Source organism: Saimiri boliviensis, chromosome 11, assembly GCF_048565385.1.
Source record: "Saimiri boliviensis isolate mSaiBol1 chromosome 11, mSaiBol1.pri, whole genome shotgun sequence".
Taxonomy (NCBI): domain Eukaryota; kingdom Metazoa; phylum Chordata; class Mammalia; order Primates; family Cebidae; genus Saimiri; species Saimiri boliviensis.
In genome coordinates, this window is record NC_133459.1 from 66124224 (window position 1) to 66145827 (window position 21604).

Below are 21604 nucleotides of genomic sequence, written 5' to 3' on the forward strand. Positions count from 1 at the left end.
AACCCTCTGTATCAAAACCAGAAGTATTTCCAGACACCGACTATTAAAAAATAAAGGTTGCACATGGAGCGCATCTCACTGATTTTCTACTTTGAGCCTCTCCTAATCTGAGAGGGCAGAACAGGTATTAATTTCAGCAGGACACTGAGGTACGGGAAGACTCTGTGCCCTACTAAAGGTCACTGGTGATCACTGGAGAGCCAGGTCTACAGTCATAATGCTTCAGAGTGGAAGAGGCCTCAATGAGCTATCTACCCCACTTGTGTCAATTTTACAGAGGTGCCAGCTTTCATCTCCAGAGATAGGAGGGGAGGACATGAGACCGAGAGTGATTCTCTTGGTTTGGCACAAAGCAGTTGCACTGGAGCCGTTGGGAAAGAAGGCCTCTCGCTTGGTGAGAATGAGGCAGGCAGTGAGGATAAGCCTTTTGCCCCGCCTAAATGTCTGTAAAAGCTGAGCTATCCCAAACGGTAGCTATATATTCACAAGTTTAATTAAAATTAAATAAAGCGAAATTTAACTCCTCATTTACAGTAGTCATATTTCTTACGCTCAAGAGGCACAAGTGGCTGGTGGCTCCTGCACCAGGCAGACCGAACCTGTCCTTCATTGCAGAACGTTCTGCAGAGCTGCTCTTAAGTCTCTTAAGTACACCCTTTATGAGATGGATATAGTTGTTGGAATGGGCAGCTGGAATCAGAAATCCCGGAGCTGCCACCAATTAGCTATGTGAACTTGGCAAATCTCTGGGCCTCCATTTCTTCACCTGTAAAAAGAAGTTAGACTCGATAATGACAATGGCCCCTTTCTGTTGTAACATCCCATAATTCTGTCCCCAAAGCTCCAGGTGGCAAGCTCCCAATTCTACCCACTCTTCTTTCCAAACTGGGCCCTTTATCAAATTAGATCAAGAGAACATGCTCTTGGACTTCATTATTTCCCGTAGAAATGCAGTTACTGAATAAGAATAGCATCCTCTAATTATTTCAAGGGTCAACATAAGCAATAGCCACAAGAAGAATTTCTCTAAATATTTACCAGGAAGAACCACTTAAGATAGTAAAGGATCGATCCCCAAAGCCCCTTTTCTAAGAACCTACATGATAAATCTGTTGCAGTTTGGAGCCAGAAAAAAACTGTATTTCTCCGGAAGAATTGGTATGTTTCCTTTTAACCAGAGAATGAAAACTACATTGCTCACTTTGATTTTTAAGCATCAGTTAGTGCCTAAGCATGGGAAGCCCCAATTCCAAGGAAACTAGAACAATTATGTCTCCGGCACAGAGCTCCTGTCTTACTTGACCCCACTGAAAGTACATTTTCAGCAGGGGACACATTTACCACTTTCTAAAAGTAGAGTTAAAATGTTAAGTTCTAAAGAAATAGTTCATTGATCTTCCCAGTATACTGTACTATAGTATGTAAACATGGAATACGACGAGAATAAAACAACATGAACTTCAAATCACCGACCTAAACAGAATTAATTACGCTGAAAGAATTTGCAGAAGGCTGAATCGTGGCAACTTTTGCATCTTTTCCTCCCTTATTATCTCTATCACCTCCTCCAATTAAATTAATTAAGTTCCAATTAATTAAAATAATGGCAAGCATTTTTGAGGATCTAGTCTACTTAGTGTCAGGCACAGCTGTAAGCAGTTGTATACATACATATGCATATACTAGTAGCTGCACATGTATATATAATTAAAGCTTATGCCTCACAATAACCCCAGGGGGAAGGTAAAGTAACTTGTTCAAGGTCACACAGGTAGCAAGTATCAGAGCTGGGATTTCAAGCCTGCCAGTCAGGCTCCTGCTCCCTGACACTGCATAAGCCCCCTTTTTAATACTGACAATGAACTTTCTCCTACCTTTTAAAGTAAAAATTTAAAACATCAGTAGAAAACATTACAGAAACACATAAACAAAACAGAAATTGTGCTTGCTTAGCAAATGGCTTCCAGAGTTGTCCCTTAGCAGTCTTCTGCACTGCCAGCCTGAGCCCTTCCTGTTTAGAAATTTTGGAGAATGCCAACCCTTTAATTCTGTCGCTTTTCCAACATTTACTCTGAACTTCCTCCACACTGATTTCTGGTAAAATAACTAAAAATCTTGCATGTAGTGTAACAGTCAACTAAAGGCATAATAACCATCAGCAAAACTGTTCCTACTTATTAATTCCTTGTTTAGCAAGGGTGGGTCACAATAATAAAAAGACAATTGAACCGAGAACTGACAATTCAAGTCTTTGCAGCTGTTATGAGTCAGTTTAAAAACAAATTTACATAAGTGATTGCTGGGCTTTTTATAAACATGGTACCTGCCAGGAAACAGTTCCACTTTCTCTTCCCTGGACTTTCTGTCCTCTCCTAGATGCTGACTCCGTTAAGCCTCGAGCTTTACAATGCTTATATGAAGCATATGGCTTTTACGTTTTATATGCTCATCAGGACAATCTTCTGTGGACAACAAAAGGAAACAGGTCTCTTCAAGGTATTAGAAATTCACACTTGAGCTATGTGTTTCTTTCATCCTGGGGTGGTGTAGTCAAACAGGCACAGGTTTCCATTCTGGCTCTGCAGCCTTGGACAAGTTACTGAAACTCTGAGTTGCACTGTCGTCTGTAAAATGAACTAATTCTATTGCCCAAATGGAGATGTAATGCCAGGTCAATAACACGCACACAACCAAGTTACTTCCCATAATCAAACTTGTAAAAAGTTAAGTTTCAAAACCAAGCTGTACTTTTGAGATTCCATTTTTCATCTGTATTGAGTTTGTAGCCACAAAAGTTCCCAAAGGACTCCTTTCAGGTGCTTCTGGCAAGTGTTACCATACAAAAGATTTCTAGCTTTCGACAGGGAATGAAGAAATATATGTGGATTGGAAATCCAATCCAAACAAAACCTCTCTAAAAAAAATTTTAAACGGTATTTGTATTCAGGAAATCAAGGCCGCAAATCCTTTTGATGAATGAGAATTTTACAGGTTGCCTTCCCTCACAATTTTCCCTTCACTTACATCCCTGATAAAAATAAGAAATGCTGCTGGATATAAAGCAAAATTATCGTTCACCACTAAAGTCATTTCTAGTCTACATATGCCTCTTGAAAAAAAAACAATTTGCTTCCAGCCTCCGTATGATGAAGCTGGCCATGAGTAACACTCACGTCCCAGAATCACCAGATTTAGCTTTCTCAAGAAAACTTCCCATGATTTGCCAGGGCAAGGCCTCCCCAAGGCCAGTGACCCTCATCCGCTGAGTGCTGTGCTGTTACCCTGTGGGTTACTGTGTCAAAATGCAAACGGTGACGTTCTCCCTTCAGTGACATTCCTTTTGTTTTTACCTAGCAGCATATACCAACAATTTGTAAGTAGGAAGTGTTTTCTGTTTTCATTCTTTTTCTTAATGAACAGATTGAGAGAGCCCAAAAATAGGGCTCGGTGTGTGTTGAGGAAGGGGCTCAGGAGGACTGGCACGAGGGACGATTTGTGCCCAAAGGCTTCTTCTCACAACCTCCATAACTGAATGAAGAAATGAGCCAGGATCCACAAAACTCCGAGCAGCCAAATCCGAGTTTTCCTCCTGTCAATCATCTGCACTGCAGAGACTTACCGTACACTCTGGCAGCAAGAAAACCACTCTCCCCGTGCTCCTACCTTGACCGTGCCCTGGAATCACCTGGAAGCTTTATCAGAGACAGTACTCTCTGGGCCCGATGCCAGAGGGGCCCATTGATGCCACAGGGCTGGGTACAGCTGGGGCTCCATGATTTTCAGTCCCTCCTCAGCTGATCCTAACCTGCAGAGAAGTTTATGAGCCTCTGCCCTGGTCCCTTCTGCCTTCAGTGAGGCTGCAGAAGCTGCTAGAGCCTATCTCTTGAGACTTTTTTTCTTTTCTTCTAATGAAAGAAAAAGAGAATGTATGAAATCATAACATTTTGAGCTTTCCTCAAGTCAAGAAAGTTGAGGTCAGAGTCCTTAGCGTGAATGTATCCTTTGCCCCACCCACCTAATGAAGATTACAGTCGATCGAAGTGACTGCAGCCTACAGCATGCTTCTGGGCAGAGTGTAAAGGGCACCCTTTCAAACAGGGTACAAGGGAAATGGACCAGGAAATTTACGAGGGGGAGAAAAGAAGTTTAAGAAACAGATTCACTGCCCTTTGGATATGCATTCAAGGGCTTTCGCAACTTTCCAAGCCCCTGCCTTCATCTGGGCTCCTGCTTCTCTTGGAAGCACTCACCCTCCAGCCTAGTTACAAATTACTCATTCTTAGGACAGGGCCTTCTGGCTCTAGCTCAAGCCAGCTGGAGGCCTCTGCCCTCATCTCCACCCCAGGTTTCCAGGTGAGCTCCGCCACTTAGGGTGTAACCCCTAAATACCTGTGGGGCAACAGTGAGCAAGAGGGGTGGGGAAGGGTGTGGATGGGGCTGTCTCCAGGACTGGCTCCTGCCTACTCAGCCGTCCTCCCAGGACAGGGGCTGGGTGATAAGAGGTCCTGAGCCTGGCCAGCACCTGAAAGCTCCCAGCTCACTAGGTTTAATGAGGCAGCACAAAAGCAGGAAAACCAGAGCTGTGGGGCTCTAACTCCACCTTTGCCCTTTGCTAGCCCATGACCTTGGGTGAGTAACAGAAGCTTTCTAGAGAATGCCTCAGTGTCCCCATCTGTAAAGTGGAAATTAATGTTTGACTAGACTCCTCACCAAGCTTCTTGAAAAGTACAAAGTGCTTAAAGTTATTTCGATACAACTTCTCTGGACATTTATTGAGTCTTCTATGTATGGGACACTGCCTGTCGCTGACAATATAAAGATGAAAAAAAGGCCATTGAATTCAAGGGGTACTATACATCCCGCAGGGAAGACAGAAATGTGGTAGGTAAAGCTACATAATTCAATGCAATAATCGGTATGATGGCTGAATAGCATGCTACTGGGCACCCAGACAGCAGAAAATTTAAATATGTCCAGAGATGGGAGAGACAAGAGGGCAAGAAGGTTGACAGACATCAGGTAAACACTGAAAGTCACGCAACCCTGAGTGAGTCTAAAAACCACTTTGTGAGGTAGGTAGGTACTGCCTTCCCCATTTTATAGATCAGGAAAGCAATACCTACCCACCTCACCAGTTGAGAGAGGCAGGCTCTCAAAGTCACATGGCTAGTGAATGGCAGAGCTGGGCTTTGGCTTTTTACCTGGATTGTAATCTTTCCATAATGCCTCCACCCTAACTATGACCCCACTCCTGACCTCCCCAGTGCCTTGCCCGGGCCCAGGCATCGTGCAGCACACCCCTCCTCTGTGCTTCCGTACTTCTGTATCCACACTGCCATATAACACGCCTATTATTCTGTCATTATTTGTTCATGTGTCTGTCTTCCTCATTAGCTTACTGGTCCTTAGGGAAGAAAGGAAAGGCAGCAGGTGCTTAGTAAACAGTTGGTGTTTGGTGTTTAATAAATTTTTTTTTTTTTTTGAGATGTCTCATTCTGCTGCACAGGCTGGAGTGCAGTGACATAATCATGGCTCACTACAGCCTCAAACACCTGGGCCCAGACAATCCTTGGACCTCAGCCTCCTGAGTAGCTAGGACTACAGGCACATGCCATTGCGCCCAACTAATTTTTAAATTTTTTGTGGCGATGGGGTTTCACTAGGTTGCCCAGGCTAGTCTCAAACTCCTAGCTCAAGCAATCCTCTCATCTCAACCTCCCAATCCAAGTGCTGGGATTATATGTGTGAGATACCACACCTGGCCAATAAGTGTTTTCTCAATGGATGAAGGAAAAAATGAAATTATGCCAGGCTTCAAGAGATGGGTAGGAATTTACTAGATGGTCTGAACATTCTCAAAAGTAGAGGCGGAACCTTATTCATCCTTATGTTCCCAGAGTCTTGCACTTATTACAGGTGCTTAATAAATGTCTAAAGAACTCTAGGCAGAGGAAACAGTGTGAGGAAATCCAGACAGATTTAAGGTTACCCAGTGAGTTTGGATAACCTGGCCAAAGTGAATGACATAGTAGGTGTGTGGGGACACAGAAGTGCTTCTCAAACTATTCATGGGGAAAGACCAGGTTTTTTTTTTTTTACTTCCAATTCAATATGGGCCAATTCTTTCATAAAATTCAGCAAAAAGGAACTGCTAAAGATGGGATGAAATGCAAGTCCAGTTCTTAATCAGATTCAATAGATGTAAAATGATGGTCAAATTGCTATAAAAATTACCAAACACAGACTTATCTAGCTGCAGATGGCTAACAAAGAGGTGTGTCTGCTGACTAAGCTTTGCCTGGCACTGAGAAAGGTAGAGGCAGGGGCCATCGTGGCAAACCACAAGAAAGATGAGCTTCAATTGTTCTATAAAAGAAAGAGAGATCCATAATAAGGTTCACTGAGGATTTCTGTGTGCCCGGCATGGTTATGAGTGCTTCTCACCTATTACCTCATTTGCATTTCACAACTTGTCTGTGAGGTAAATGCTATTACACACCTGTTTTAGAGATGAGTAAACTGAGACACAGCTGCTAAAAATGTTTCCAAGAGGCTGGGCATGGTGGCTCAAACCTCTAATCCCAGCACTTTGGGAGGCCAAGGTGGCCAGATCATGAAGTCAGGAGTTTGACACTAGCCTGACCAACACGGTGAAACCCCGTCTCTAATAAAAATACAAAAATTAGCCAGGTGTGCACCTGTAATCCCAGCTACTTGGGAGGCTGACGCAGGAGAATCTCTTGAACCCAGGAGGTGGAGGTTGCAAACAAAACAAAACAAAACAAAATTTCCAAGATTCCAGAGCTGGTAAGAAGCATCACCAGTCCTAGGACCTGGGCAGTGTGAACCTTCATTACTAGACTGCAATGTCTTCATTACTAGACTAGATGTAACCTTCATTACTAGTCTAGAACCTACTACATCTCCTACTAGTCTAGTAATGAAGGTTACATCTAGTCTAGTAACGAAGATTAGATGAGTTCCCTAAAGGAACATATAGATACCTTTCAGACAGGAAGTGACCCATGGAGATTTATGTTTTAAAGAAGTCATGCTAGTGGCAGTGTGCAGGGTAAAGGTCAGTTAGGAAGCCACAATAACAATCCAGGTGAGAGGCATGGGGGTAGGGAGAAGCAGACATGCGGGCACTTCAGGAGGTGGACGCAGGCTTTGGTCTGGGGCAGGATGTCTGAGGTAGGGAGAGATGAAGAGGAGGGAGGAGCTCCTGATGACTCAAGGGTTAGCAACCTGGTTAGACGGTAATATCTTAGGGAAAACAGGAAGGAAAGCAGGTTTTAAGGGGAAGATGATGAGATCAGTAATCAGCGAATGTCTGTCTCAGGCTCTTCAAATTCAAATAATCTGCAGTTGTGTCTTAGGAAAATTCTACAGACTGTGATCTTCATTTACTGAATTCAGACAGTCACTATTTTTACCCTGGTTCTGCCAAACCATTTTCCTCCTCCTCTTTCCCCTTTGCACTGGTTACACTTAAAATAGCTTAAAAAGCAGGAGTTCCACAACCCTAAACTTTCCTCCCTTCAAAAATAACAACAGTGTATATGCAAAACGCCACACTTATTACAGCTTGTTTCTGAACAAAAAGCAGATTTCCCTGCAAATTCTTATTTGCATTTTCATTAAATCCAGATTCTTAATAATGGCTTATGTGATCTGTTTCCTGTCTACTTCTCCTACCACGAATTCATTCATTGTTCTTTACGCTCCTACCACAGGAGCCTTCCTTTTGTGCTCAGACACGCCAAGTTTATGTGACGCTCCTAGCATATGCTGGTACACAGCTGACTATTATCAACTATCATCAACTTCATCCAATTTACTGCTGGGACACTGTACTCTCTCAATTAGGGTTTCCTAAATGCATTTAATTGTAGAAATAACTTTAACTGATATTAGAGATGATGGATATTACGTGACCACTATGATGATGACGTCAATTGTTAACAATCGTTAACACCTAAGCATTCACTAGTACCACCCTAAGTACTTTATATAGTATCAGCAGCTGTTTTATTCCTAAGCCAAAGATAGTATTTCATCAGTTCTAAGAAGCATATTTTGTTCACATTTTAAGATCCCTGATAACTTGAATGCCTTCATGGTAGGCAGAATGCTCCCCCCAGGATGTCTGTGTCCTAATCCCTGCAACATGTAAATATATTACATTACATGGCAAAAGGGACTTTGCATTATGCAATTAAGGTTATTGACCTTAATATATGGAGAGTGCCCTATAGGTGGGCTCGATCTAATCAAAGGAGCCCTTCAAAACAACTTTCTCTGGCTGTAGGCAAAGAGATACAGCAAAAACAAAACAAAAACAAAAACCAGAGGTTCCAATCATAAGAAGGATTTGTCATAATTTTGCTAGCTCTGATATGGGCTCAAGGGCAAGGACCAGAGGGAGGTCTCTAGGAGTTAAAGAAGGCTCCCAACTGAGAAGCAGCAAAGAGCTGGAGGCCCTCATCCCGTAATTGCAGGGAACCGGATTCCACCCACAACCTGAATGAGCCTAGAAATAAATTCTTCCCAGAGCCTCCCGATAAGAGACCAACACCTTGATTTTGGCCTTGTAAAACCCAGAGGAGAGAAACCAGCCAAGCCCACCCTGACTTGCAAAGTACAACACTGTGAGATAATTCATATTTGTTATGTTAGGCTGCTAAATTTGTGGTAATTTGTTGTGGCAACCATAGAAAACTAACAGACTCCTACAGCTGATGTGGGTTATAGTTTAATCTGCAGCAATTTTTTTTCTTAGTGGCACATAGAATACTGCACATCTAATCAGTGACATCTTAGATTTGTTGGAATATGGTGTTATTATCTCTGTTCTGCAAACGGGAAAACAGGATCTGAGAGGTCAGGTGATTTGTCCAGGAGAGTGAGACTGCAAATTCAAGCTCTAAGCCAGGCGTCCCCAAACTGCGGCCCCCTGAGGCCATTTATCCGGCCCCCCGCCGCACTTCAGGAAGGGGCACCTCTTTCATTGGTGGTCAGTGAGAGGAGCACAGTATGTAGCGGCCCTCCAACGGTCTGAGGGACAGTGAACTGGCCCCCTGTGTAAAAAGTTTGGGGACGCCTGGTAAACCCACGAGTGTCCAATCTTTTGGCTTCCCTGGGGCACATTGGAAAGAGAGGAATTGTCTTGGTCCACAAACAAAATATACTAACGACAGCTGATTAGCTGAAAAATAAATTGCAAAAAAACTCAATTTTTAAAGAAAGTTTACAGATTTGTCTTGGGCCACATTTAAAGTTGTCCTGGGCTACACGCGGCCCACGGGTTGGACAAGCTTGCTCTAAACCACTCTGCATGCTGCCAGAGACTGCAAAAAGCTAGCTTGTCCAACCTAAGCAGCACATGTGGCCCAGGACGGCTTTGAATGTGGCCCAACACAAATTTGTGTTAGTGTATTTTAAGCGTGGCCCAAGACAATTCTTCCACTGTGGCCCAGGGAAGCCAAAAGATTGGACACCCCTGAGCCAGGTTATCTTGTCAAAAGGCCAAGGAATGGCTGACATGACCTTCTTCAGGCCCATGTCTGATACAAGACCACAAATACCCAGCTAGGTCCAGAAGCAGTCAACTTCTTTTGATCAAGCATACAAAGGTGCTAGGTACGCTTCTGGGGACTGGATCAAGATCCTGGCCTTATGAAGCCGACACTATAGTATGGGAGGTTAATACAACAAGAGACTGAGATAAGTTCTAGAAGAAAAACAAAACATTCAGAGAGTTTTAAACCAATCTTCACAAAAGTCAGAATGTACATACTCAGGAGCTGAAAAGAAACAGAGCACTGGGCCTGGAAGATAAAATTTTTTCATTGGGATTTCTCATTGCTAACATGGGAACTCCCAGAGACAGAGATTTACATATATATACATATTTGCTTTTTTTGTTTTTTGGTGGAGATATAGGCTAACTTTATACTAAAATAAATAAGACTGTCACCTCTTATGAATTTCCAAAAACAAAGCCACAGTCATCTTTCCATCAAATCATAATTTCCCTTTCGATGGCATTCAGTTTTTAAAAGATGAAAATTAATTCTATATTAAAATAGCATCCCAAGAGCTGACTGAAAGAGCACTTCAAAAAGAAAGATGATTGTACGCAATCCAAACCCACACCCTTAGGCTCCTGAGCTCTGGCTGGTCTTCTTAGGTTGTACTTTTACTTTCACCTTCTCTTTCACCCTGGAAATAGAGTAGACAGAGCTCTGATAGTGAAATGAAGGAAGAGCAGGAACCCAATTCAGAGAGTAAACAACAACAACAACAAAATGTGGCATGTATAACCTTCTTTCAGGAGGTATGTGTAAGCAGAAAAGTCTAGTCTTCTTAAAAGGAAGTTTTTAAGTTTCGCAGGAAATGTCATTGAGATGTATATATTCTCAATCTCTCTCCTTTGCCTTTGTTTGAGAGGGAGAAATTCCAGACTAGAAGATCATCTTCATCATGTTTTTTGGAGAAGCCCCAGTTTAGTAATACCATTAGCTGAAAACTATTTTTAATTCAGACATTAGCAACTGGCGTAAAACCCTACTTTCCACTTCTCTTGATTTTGCACTGACAATTTGGCAGCCCACTCTACCCTTAGGCCCAAAAGAGCCATCACATTCATAAGTCTTTATTTAGGAGATTCTGACAGTGATGAATGCATGAGGAAGGTCAACAAATGCCCACAGGAGGATCAACATGCTATAAAGATGTAAGAATGGCCCCAAACCACCATCTCGCTCATAATCAAAAATATTTCAACGACTCTAAATTACCATTGTGCAGAAACCAGATTAGTACTTTTATGGCCGGTGGCTGTAAAGAACCAGGCCATCTAATACATCGAATACATCCCTGATGCGAGGGGCAAAGTGGTTCAACCTTTCTGGAGGGGTATAACAGAGCTCTGTGATTCAACAGTCCCACTTCGGGGAATCAATTTTTGGGTACACCTTCACAAAGCAAAATGATTTATTACATCTTTATTCATCACAGCACTGTTTGTAACAGCAAAAGACTGGGAAACAGCCCAAAGGTCCAGCAGTAGGGATTGGTCAAATAAACCATGGTACATCCACATGATGGAAAATTTGTTATTCTGTGTGTGTGCGAGATAGAGAAAGATACTTGCAGAGACAGATGTCTAAAACATACTGCTAATTTTAAAAGGCAAGGTAAAGAAGAGTATATATATACCATCTTTAATGAAAGAAGGGAGAAGAATTAAAATACCATATATTCTTATATGCTTGTATTTACAAGTTGCTACTTGCAGAGAATACGGGAAAGGCGTGGTAAGATGTCAGCAATATTTTTGAATTTGAAAACTTTTGATTTTTGTGAATTTTCTTTTTAAACAAATTTTGGGGCTGGGCGCAGTATATCATGCCTGTCCTCCTAGCACTTTGGGAGGCTGAGGCTGGCAGACTGCTTGAACCTAAGAGTTCGAGACCAGCCTGGGCAAAATGGTAAAACCTCATTTCTCCAAAAAACACAAAAACTAGTGAAGCATGGTGGCAGGCACCTATAGTCCGAGCTATTCAGGCTATTCAGGAGGCTGAGGTGGGAGGATCACCTGAGCCAGGGAAATGGAGCCTACCTTGAGCTGTGATTGACCCACTGCACTCCGGCCAGGGTGACAGTGAGATCCTGTCTCAAAAAAGAAAATAAAATCAATCTTGTAGGAATTCTTGTAAGAAACTGTCAAAAATGTTTATCTTTGTATCTGGTTATAATGTTTCTTGGACTATATATTATATATTTTTAAAAATAAAGAGGTGGTATAAGCAATTTTCTCGGAAGTGTGAAGAAAAGGAGAAAATTGGCATGGAAGAGATAAAGGTGGAGTTCAGCAGCTCAGGAGGAGTCAGGAAAACCTGGGTTTAGGCAGGTAGGTTCTCACGAGAAAGTCGATGAGAGAAATCTCAGTTCAGAGCTCAGGAGGTGAGCACAGTGAGCCTGGAGAGGGTGATTTCTGCCTTGTGTTATATTACTTGCTGGATGTGGGTGGCTCTGAGCTCCCTGATATTTATTACAATCAGAAGGAAGTCAGAACTGTAGGTGAACAGGAGGCAAAGACAGGAACACTAGTATTACCTCCCAGGCAGCCTGCCAGGAGCCTTGATTTGCTCTTGGATAAAGCATGCTCCTCATCAAATATTTACGTTAAAATAAAAGTGGGGCGGGGGGGGGGGTAAGGCATTTGCTGGAATATTCTGCTTAATTTGACAGAGATATTCCTTGAAAACTTGTGACTCTTGGAATTCTGTGTAATCAAATCATACTATAAACACAACAGGTGAATTTGCTATTTAAAGAAATACTGTAAGAAATTCTTAGGAATGCCATCTTCTGTTCTTTCTGCTTTGGGAATCTGAGTATGTCTGAAGACGACTGCATTTAACCAGGTTAAATGTGAAAGGCATTTTCACATTTCTACATCCTCTGGGTTTCTTTTTCTTTTCTCACAAGGTATAGCGTCCCCAGAAAATATCAGATGGCCTAGGTCCAAAGTACGAACCGGCACCTTGATCTTGAGCACCACTGCCTTAGCAGTTAGATTCACTAAGCATAGCTGATTCTACAGGCTGTGCAAATGCCTCCCAGAAGACGAGCCAGAAGGAGGAAGTCGATTCTGACTACAGGCTTTCTAAAGGATCAACTTAAAAAAGCATGCGAGTAGTACCAGTTGGCACTAAGGGGAACACAGATAAACTCTCTGAGTTTGTGGCACCTTTGGCAACAAGACTCTGCATCTCTCAGCATAAACTAGAAGCCTTTTCCTAGAAGCAGCAGCTACTCATAAGTAAGTTCCAAAGGCTCCTGCAACCACTGTTACTTGCATCCTGACCCCAAGGAAAAAGGCCTATGGCTGGTCAGTAAATAACACGAATCCCCGTCCACATTCCCAGTAGTTACTACTCCTCCATTCCCTGCAGCAGGCCAACTACACAGGGGGTGCCAGTGACCCCGACAAGTTTCAGGCAATACTGAGTGTGCTGATGTTTAACTAGCAAGCAACATCAACAGCACCCCAAGTGCTGGTCTTTACCTGCCCCTCAAAAGTAACGAAGAGAAAGAAGCTCCTCATAGGCAATGTGTACCACTGAAGGTGTTTCCTGGCATATATAACCAATATTACTTTTTTACGTGTACCTTGCTGACACACACCACAGAAAGCACGGTTTTATTCCTTCATTCCACTGGCATTCATGAAGTTTATACGTTTCCCAATAAAGCCTGACATGATAAGCCAAACGGAGAAGTGACAGGCTCTGCCAGCTGATGTCACATAGAGGACTACTGTGGCTACAGGGGCTTTGCAAAGCAGAGCTGCTGCTAGCCATATTGTACTTCTGCGTGCGTTCAAAAAGGCCATCCCTCCATGTGCACCCAACTTTTTGCAGGTTTGATAGCACCAGAAAGAAGTTCCCTTTCATCCTAGCAGAGGCAATCCTACTCCAGGATGCATGTGGTTTTTGTTTGTTTAGCAGATGTGAACCTCCCATTTGCCTCCTTGGCTAGGCACTCTTGTGCAGTGAACAACCTGTATAATAGTTCAAGGCATCCCTGCCAAGAAGTCACAATCCATTCCTTCTGCTTCCTGGCCAGACATCCAACTCTCCCATGACAACTTATCTGAATAGCCAATCATGACCTTATATACCCACATGAAGCCCCACGGTCTAATGTGCAGGCCATGGTCTAATAATTCAGAAGACTTCATTAGTCTAAGTACAGATCAAAGGTTTCATTAGTCTAGGTACAGCTCAAAGGTTTCAACACCTTTCTAATTTGCCTGAGATTCTGGTTAAATAAACTGTGTATGATCATGTTACCTCAATAAGGTCTTTGATAAGCCTCAATAAAGCCCAAGAGGCTTTTAGATTTCGATTGCTCTTTCCATCCTTAGATTTAGTTCATGTTGGGATTTAATGGATTTCCGTTTGAGTTTTCGAGAAAAGACTTCATGTTTTTCCTCTGCAATAATTTATCCCACCCCATCAAAAAAAAAAAAAAAAAAAGATTTGAGGTAATTGCAAGATTGCAAGCTTGGGGTCTGAGTCAAAGGGACCCAGTAGGGAGCTAAGGGTTTAGTGTCCAGTGGTCAAGGATGTCTTGACTAGTACCATCTACAGCTAGATAAAAGCTGATAATTTCACATCAGCGAAGTTAAGATTCTGCCTTTAATGGGTTCATGTGGGTTTGCACCCAGCCAATTCTGAATGAAGGCAATTCTCTACACAATGCAAGTGCAGACATGGCAACTGATTCAGACTTCACTCTAGTGAACATGTGCAAACTCAAGTCCAACCAGAGCTTATACTTCTCTCTTCCATCAACCAAAGGGGATCCTATGTCAATTACATGACCTTGCCTGCAAGAGGAGTGGTGGCCTGCTGTGCCAGAAAGCACACGGAATACAAAGCCTTCCGACTCTCTGGGCCCAAAGGCATCCATTTCTTGTACAATCAATGCAAGTGAAAATTACAGAAGATTTTTAGCAACCATTCACTTCGACTTAAAATAAGTTATTCTTTTAGCTACTAACCCTCCAGCAGGACTGAAAGTATTAAGTCTTAACAGCCTCCAACACTCCAGTTTTTATTATACAGTAATTCTCTGAAATGCAGACCCATTGAAAGAAGACAGAAACCCTCCTTGTCACAGGATGGCAACCAGACACTTAACAACTAAGCACTTTTATGATACCCAATAAAGCCTGACATGAACAACCAAACACTTAAGTGACACTAGAAATGATTTTCAAAACAGACTCTCCAATAAACGGAATAATCCAGCTAGAAGTTATCTTCAGTCAAATCACCTACACTGTCTGCCCTGGATCCATGCCACCTGTTAACTACTCTCCTGTTGTTCCCAAGGGAGGAAAGTGGGGAGGTCAGGATCTGTGAGTATGTGCTGGCTCTAGAACAGGACTTAGCAGGCCAGTTCCCTCCTCCGTACTATCCAGGCCCCCTCTGGGAGTCCACGGATGAAAGACGTAGACTTCACAGGGTCACCAAGGACTGGGCCTTTGTGTTTGCTTCAGGCCTGCTGGGTCTCGGCAGTCATTTGGCAGTGCTTATTGCTACAGCTAAAGAGTGGCAAGTCTGATAGAGAGGCACTGATGATTCTCCTCAGGTAGGTCACCTAAAAAGAGTCTCCTCCTGTTTCTCTTGATTTGATTTATAGTCTTTAAACAAAACTGACTCCATAAAGCCCTCTTCACTCTCATCTCTGGCTGGATGCACCTCAATCTCCGTGCAGAGGGCATAAGATGTGGAATTAAGATGCTTCTGGGTCAAATTCTGTTCTTGCCACCTAAGCAAGGCTCACACCTTTAGGGAACCTCAGCTTCCTCCTCTGGGTTGTTGTGAGAACTGAGCAAGACTGCATATAGGAAGGGTCTAGAAAGGTCCCAGGATATGGAATACATGCAATCGTGCTGTAATTATTTTTTATCTGTCCAACCTTGCTGTTAAACTAAGTGCACCAGTATCTGCCTCATTACTGTCTTCCAGGTGTCTGATAGATTGAAGGTGCTGTAAAAACACAGTTCATCAATGCCGGCCTGGATCTGGAAAGTCACAGCTTCCATAAAGTCAAGGTTGCTGGACTAGGTCTATATGCAGACCCTAATAACCCACTGGTAGACTCTTCAGATATTCCTCATGAAGATCAACCTCCAAGCTTCTGAAAGGGCTTCTCTTTTACTGCTAAACAATTCTCACTGCAAAGGTTTTGACATTTCACTGAAGGAAATTCAACTGCCATAAAGTCGTTCTTTTTCCAAAACAAAATCCTGCCATTTGTAGTTAATAAACCAGATTTGTTTTTTAATAACTATTACACAAATGATTTTTTAGTATTTGTAGTTAATAAACCTGATTTATTTTTTAGTAACTATTACACAAATGAATTATTTTTTAGTGTATATATAGAGGATTATTGTGAAAAATAGGGGAAAAGCAGGGTGAGGGTGGGGGTGGGGGTGGGGGCGGGGGTGGGGAGCATCATAATCCCATCACCAATTTGTCTGTATTTTCTTCTAGCCTTTTTTTTATGGTTTAACAACAATTTTTAAGCTACTTGTAATTGTAGTAACACCCTGTAGCTGTGCACATTGCTTTTCCCCATTTTAAACTGTAACAGACTTCATGCATTACTGATTTTTAAAAATCTCTAATAAAAAAGAAAATGGAATTGAGATTTGGGAGAATTTAACAAATTAATATTGCAAACCATTTCACATTTAAAAGACACAATGATGATTGCTTAATTCTCTTATTTTGTAAGTATTATTTTGCGGGACTATTAAATTACTGAGCTTTTTTAGATTTGGGGGAAATGTTAAAGTTTTGTACAGCTGTTTTCCTTTTACAAAAATAATGCATGCTCCTTATACAACATTTAGAGAAAATTTCAATAATTTAATGTTAATATTTATTGAATGTGGACTATGCACCAGGCACTATTCCAAATGCTATACATAGATTAGTTCATTTATTCCTCACAACACTTCACTGAAGCACAGATTAAGTAACTTGCCCACAGTCTACTCACCTAGACGTATGAGCCAGAAATCATTATGCTATGACGTTCTAGGAGTGAAAAGAATCAATAATTTATTCAATCGAATGTTTCAACTGCTTCAGTGCATACTGTCATAGGCAAGAAAAAATTAATAACACTGTACCCTTTATAGTTATTTAAAATTATTATAAACCACATCTGTGTCCCAGTGGAGCAATTAGCAAAATAAGAAATCATCTGTGGCATGAGCTAAGATTCGGGTTCTGCCCAATTCTGTGCACCTGACGTGCATTAAGACAAACACAAGAGGCTTTAAAGGGTTGTTTTAAAGACGAAGGCATTTAAAAAATTTTTTAGATTTTAGAAAATGAGCCAACAATGTGATGAGTAGATTCCCTGAATTAATTGAACACCCATTCTCATGAAAGTTTAAAAATAAAACAACCACTCACAATCAGCCTAACACTTCTTATGACTTATCTGCTGGCCTTGGACATCAGTACACGCAAAAGTAAATAACCAGATACCCTTGGGTCACATTTTTTCATGCTTTAATTAAGAATTATACTTGGTTAAAGATGAATACTTCTGTTCCTTGTTCAACTTCCTACCTGGGGCTAGCAAACACAATTATTTGAAATACAAAATCTCTGTAAATGTAAAGGATAATGTAATGTTTCTGTCAAAATTACGATGCAATTGTAACTTTAGCACGAAAAGCATATTAAAACTATTGATCCTTTAATTATAATTATTCATATTGCTGTGGTAGAAACATCACACATACACACACACACACACACACCCCAGTTACTTTCTGTGGAATTTGAGACTGCTCTACCTAGCATTTCCAGAAGGTTCAAGCTGCCACCTTGCAATCCATCCAGGAGCCTGCCGCGCAAACAAGCTAGATAAATATCTAATAATTTTGACCATGTACTGTGTTAAGTTCAGTGTGTTTTCCAAATTGTTTCATATACTTTCTTTAAAGCCCTACAGATAGAGACCATTTTTATCCCCATCTTATAAATCAGACTGAAAAAGGTTAAATAGCTAATATTCTCATCTAAGTCTGACTGACTCCAAAGCCAACACCCCAAATCACTGTTAAACAAGCTTCTCTTCCAAGTTAGGGCTCAGAAAAACTTACTTGACTTTCACAGCTTTCCTTCCTAGGTTAAGCTTAAGCTGACATAAAACTCTAAAACAAAGCAAAACACAATAAATCACATATTTCTAAATTTGAATTTTTTTTCCTGTTAGAAGTTTTCAACAATAATTTAAAAAGAAAACTAATTTGATCTTGGCTAACCACTTCCTCCAGGTTTTTGACCGTGAAGCCCTTTGCTCTCACACTTTTAACAAACCACAGATATTCTCTAACAAGTGACAACACAAATCCACAAATCTAATTGTTAAAGAGCTAGCTTTTCAAGTAAGACTGGAGCTTTCTGGACAGGAAATTTTTATAATACCATTTTTTTTAGGCACTTGGGAAACACGGATTCACATTTTCACATATTTCTATACAAATCGAAGTGCTGTGTGCCCTATTGGGGGTTCAATATCCAGTAAATTACGCGGGTTAAATACAGCAAAAATAGTACTGCATTACTTATACGGTCTAACGACAGCAGTAGACTGTTGAGCATTTTTTGGACTTAAACCAGGGCTTTACGGCGCTGGTTAACTATTAGAGAAGGCAACGGGACTGAATATTTTATCTGAAAGTCCTTTTATCACTTGTCTGTAAAATGTTCGATTACTTTAAAAATTGTGCGTGTGTGTTTGTGTGTGTGTGTGAATCACATGTTAGTTTACTAGAAAAGGGGCTTGCTAGTACACACAATTTGGTCAAAAAAAGAAAGAAAGAAAAACATAACAGCTCCTTACTTGAATGTGATTGTTTTGGCAATGGTAAGATTCAATCCCGTCGTTCTAGCGCTGCCTGCCTTCCTGGTTCTCCTAGGTGAGGGCCGCCATCCTGCGATAATTTACTTCGAGAGCTGAGAAGCGCTGGCAAGGGTGCAGTCTGGTGACTAGCACTTTTAAAAACAAAGCCAAACTCCGCTTTTAAAATAGAGGAGGCACAGACGCAGACCCTGCCTCTGACGACAGCCAAAAGATTCATTATAGACAGCCTATTCAGGCGAGGCTACAACCGCCCCAGGAAATATAAACTGTGTCGGCAAAGACAGCAGGGGGGAGAGGAAGTAACTGATGGGAAGGAAGCTAATCATGTGAAGTCTGTCCAACTCCACAAGGTCTAATAAATTCCCGTTTGTTTCCGCTGGGAGCAGCCATTAAACGTGTCCTGACACGTGGGCGCAGGAACCTCCCTTCTACCTCTGGTGTGGAGCGATTTCCTTCGCGATCCACTTGTTTGTATACAACCACGCCCGGCAGGATGACCACCCGATGACCGGCCGCGGCGGTGCCTCCACTCACTCCCACTTGGGCAAAGTTTCACTCCGCCGAGGCGACTTGAACCAGAATCACGGCCTCCTTATCTTGAGTTATGAATGATTTAAGCCAAGTTTACAGGACACGCAAAGCGAGGGACGAGTGAGAGACGGGAGGCGCTAAGTGACAGCGTTTTAAAGTTAGGTTTAACTGATATGCCCTAATTAAAACGAAAAACAGAAGTCACCCTGATCCATGGGATAATTGTCGGGGCAATAATTTTTATTATTATTATTATTTTTTTTTTTTTTTAGAAAAAAATCACTCAAGACTGAGCCTCAGCCTCCCCCTTACCACCTGCAAAAACAGTCTGCAGAAGGGCAGCCTCGGGGCCCTGCTCCGGGGTCCCTCGCGGGGTGCGTCCTATGGGCTACTCCCTCTTCGACCGGCTGTTTCCCTGCTAGACCCCCAGCGCCCAGCGGGTTCCAAGGCTGCGCTCCCGCCGGCTGGTCCCGAGAGGTAGAAAGCAGGCAAAGGGGCGTGGCGTCCCTGTCGCCCCCAGATGCCAGCCCTCCTCCAGCGCCTGGCACCACCACGAGCCAGGGCTGGGAACACTGGGGCCTCGCAACTGGGCGCGGGGCACACGGCCGCAGGCTGGCGAAGAGGCGAGCTGGCTGGCGGGGAGACCTTTCCTCCCACCCCCAGCCCAAGCCCCAGCCCCAGCCCCAACCCTGGGGGCGCCGGCTTCCCGCGACCTCTGGCGGCCGCTCGTCGAGGGCGCGCGCGCGCCGTTTCTGCCTCTGGTCAGGGTGCCCCTGGCCCCCTTCCTCCCCTTCCCCCCGGTCTCCGGCGCCCAGCGCCCCGACCAGTCCCCGCCCTCCAGGACACTCTTCCCTCCTTCCTTCCTTCCTCCGCTCCCTCCCTCCATCTCGCTTCCCAGCACCCGGGACTCGGAGGCGGCCCCCGAACTCGCCGGCCGACGCCCCGCGCCGCGCCCCGACCCCGCGGGGACCCGACTCGCCACCCGCGCCCGCCGCCGGGTGCTCACCCGTCTGCCGGTGCGCTGCCCCGCCGTCGCCGCCGGGACTCGGTCTCTAAGGGCTCCTGGAGACTGCTCCGACCTCTCCTCCTCCTCCTCCTCTAGCTCCTCCGGGCGCCGGCTCCGCCTCGCTGGGGTGGGCGGGGCGGCGGCGGCCCCGGGCTCCTTCCTCCGCGCCGGGCCCTGCCTCCCGCCCAGACGCCCTGGCTGTGCCTCCCCAGGCCGCGGAGCCGGCGCGGTGGCCTCGCTGGAGGAGGGGTGAGGCCCGGCCTGGGGAAGCTCACGTCTGGCCGTCCTTGGTCGTCCTCCTTCCCCGAATTCTCATGGACGACCTGAAGTTCGAGGACTTGGGGGCCCCCACTTTTCGACCCACCCTCCGCGGGGCCGCCCCGATTCCTCGCAAGTTTCCCTCGCGTGCGAACGCCTCGCCAGCCCCTGTGCCAGCGGTCCCCAGGGCTGCGAGGATGAGCGCTGCCAAACCCCTACACAAAAGTTAGGCTCTGCTCCAGAAACTTCTGAGGAAAACACTCACAGTCACATTTAAAGGGCCCTGGGGCCACAGAGAGATGTTTCCCAGAAAGTGGAGGTGTAACTGCGGATTGTTGAGTTTGTGGTACCTCCACCCACCATGAGCTTCCAGTCCATCTGCCCCAACCCGGTGAAATTTGTTTCCGAATGTCCAGTACCTGGCAGAGTTCTGCCTAATGAATTAATTGGATTTGGTTGGTCTTTTCTGGAAGGGTTCAAAGTTGGGTAAATGGAGGAGCCATTTCTACTTCCACAGATTTCGTGCCAGGGTCATTTGACAAACATTACGGAGCATCTGCTGTGTACCAAGCTCAGTGCTAAAGGTGAAGGGAGAGGTACAAAAATGAATCAGACAGGGGGCTTGCCCTCTTGGAGTCCAGAAAGAGTAAAGAAGCCGGATGTTCAGAAAACCATTCATCGGACTTCTAGAGTATCCCTAGGTAGCTGCTTTCTTGTTTGACAGGGTGGAAAGAAAAGAGGTGAGGCCAAAGTAGGTCACTTAGAACCAGTGTGGGCAGAGTCCACACTTGAAATGGAGTCTGAAAGCATTGGTGAGGGATGTCTGTGTATTGAGTTTCACCAACTGAAGACAATGGGCCCTGGGGAATCTAAGAACTAAGGACTGCAGGGCATGATATTCCCTCTTGCTTTCCCTCTGACCCCTAGGCAAGTATCAGGTTTAGTGAAATCATTTGCACATGTAGAAGAGGTGTCACAGATAGAGTAAGTGTATGAGTGCATGCCTTGCGCCAGGAGTGTGGTCTTAGCAAGCTGCTGATGGCAGTGGTTGCTGGGGTGCAAGCCACAGACTGCCAGAGGGGTCTTTATTTCCTGTTCTATTGAGAATTGGGAAATGCTTGACTGATTCACATATACTCACAGTTCAAAGGATACACCTGAAACAGAACAGCTTGACACTACAGGGACTGAGAGGGTGGCATACTAGAGTTTGTATGTTTTGGCCACAGACCACAGAATACTCTTCTAAGCCATACCACTAATTTCCCTTGCTGGGACACTTCGTCGTTTAATAAGTGCTTTCATGTACTTACTCTTCTCTCATTAGTCTCT

At 43.8% G+C, this 21604-nt stretch overlaps 1 protein-coding gene across 2 annotated transcripts in view; it reads right to left on the bottom strand.

The window, feature by feature from the left end:
• Nucleotides 1-20141, bottom strand: part of GNG12 (G protein subunit gamma 12) — a 132686-nt gene extending 112545 nt beyond the window's left edge. Inside the window, exon 1 of one of the 2 annotated variants that reach the window (XM_039473968.2) lies at nucleotides 20015-20141. The gene's annotated coding sequence lies outside the window, so the exon portion shown is untranslated. Of the gene's footprint in view, nucleotides 1-18456; nucleotides 19227-20014 lie in introns of those variants that run through there. The other variant, XM_003921434.4, reaches the window with a different exon arrangement.
• Between the last annotated feature and the right edge of the window lie 1463 nt (nucleotides 20142-21604).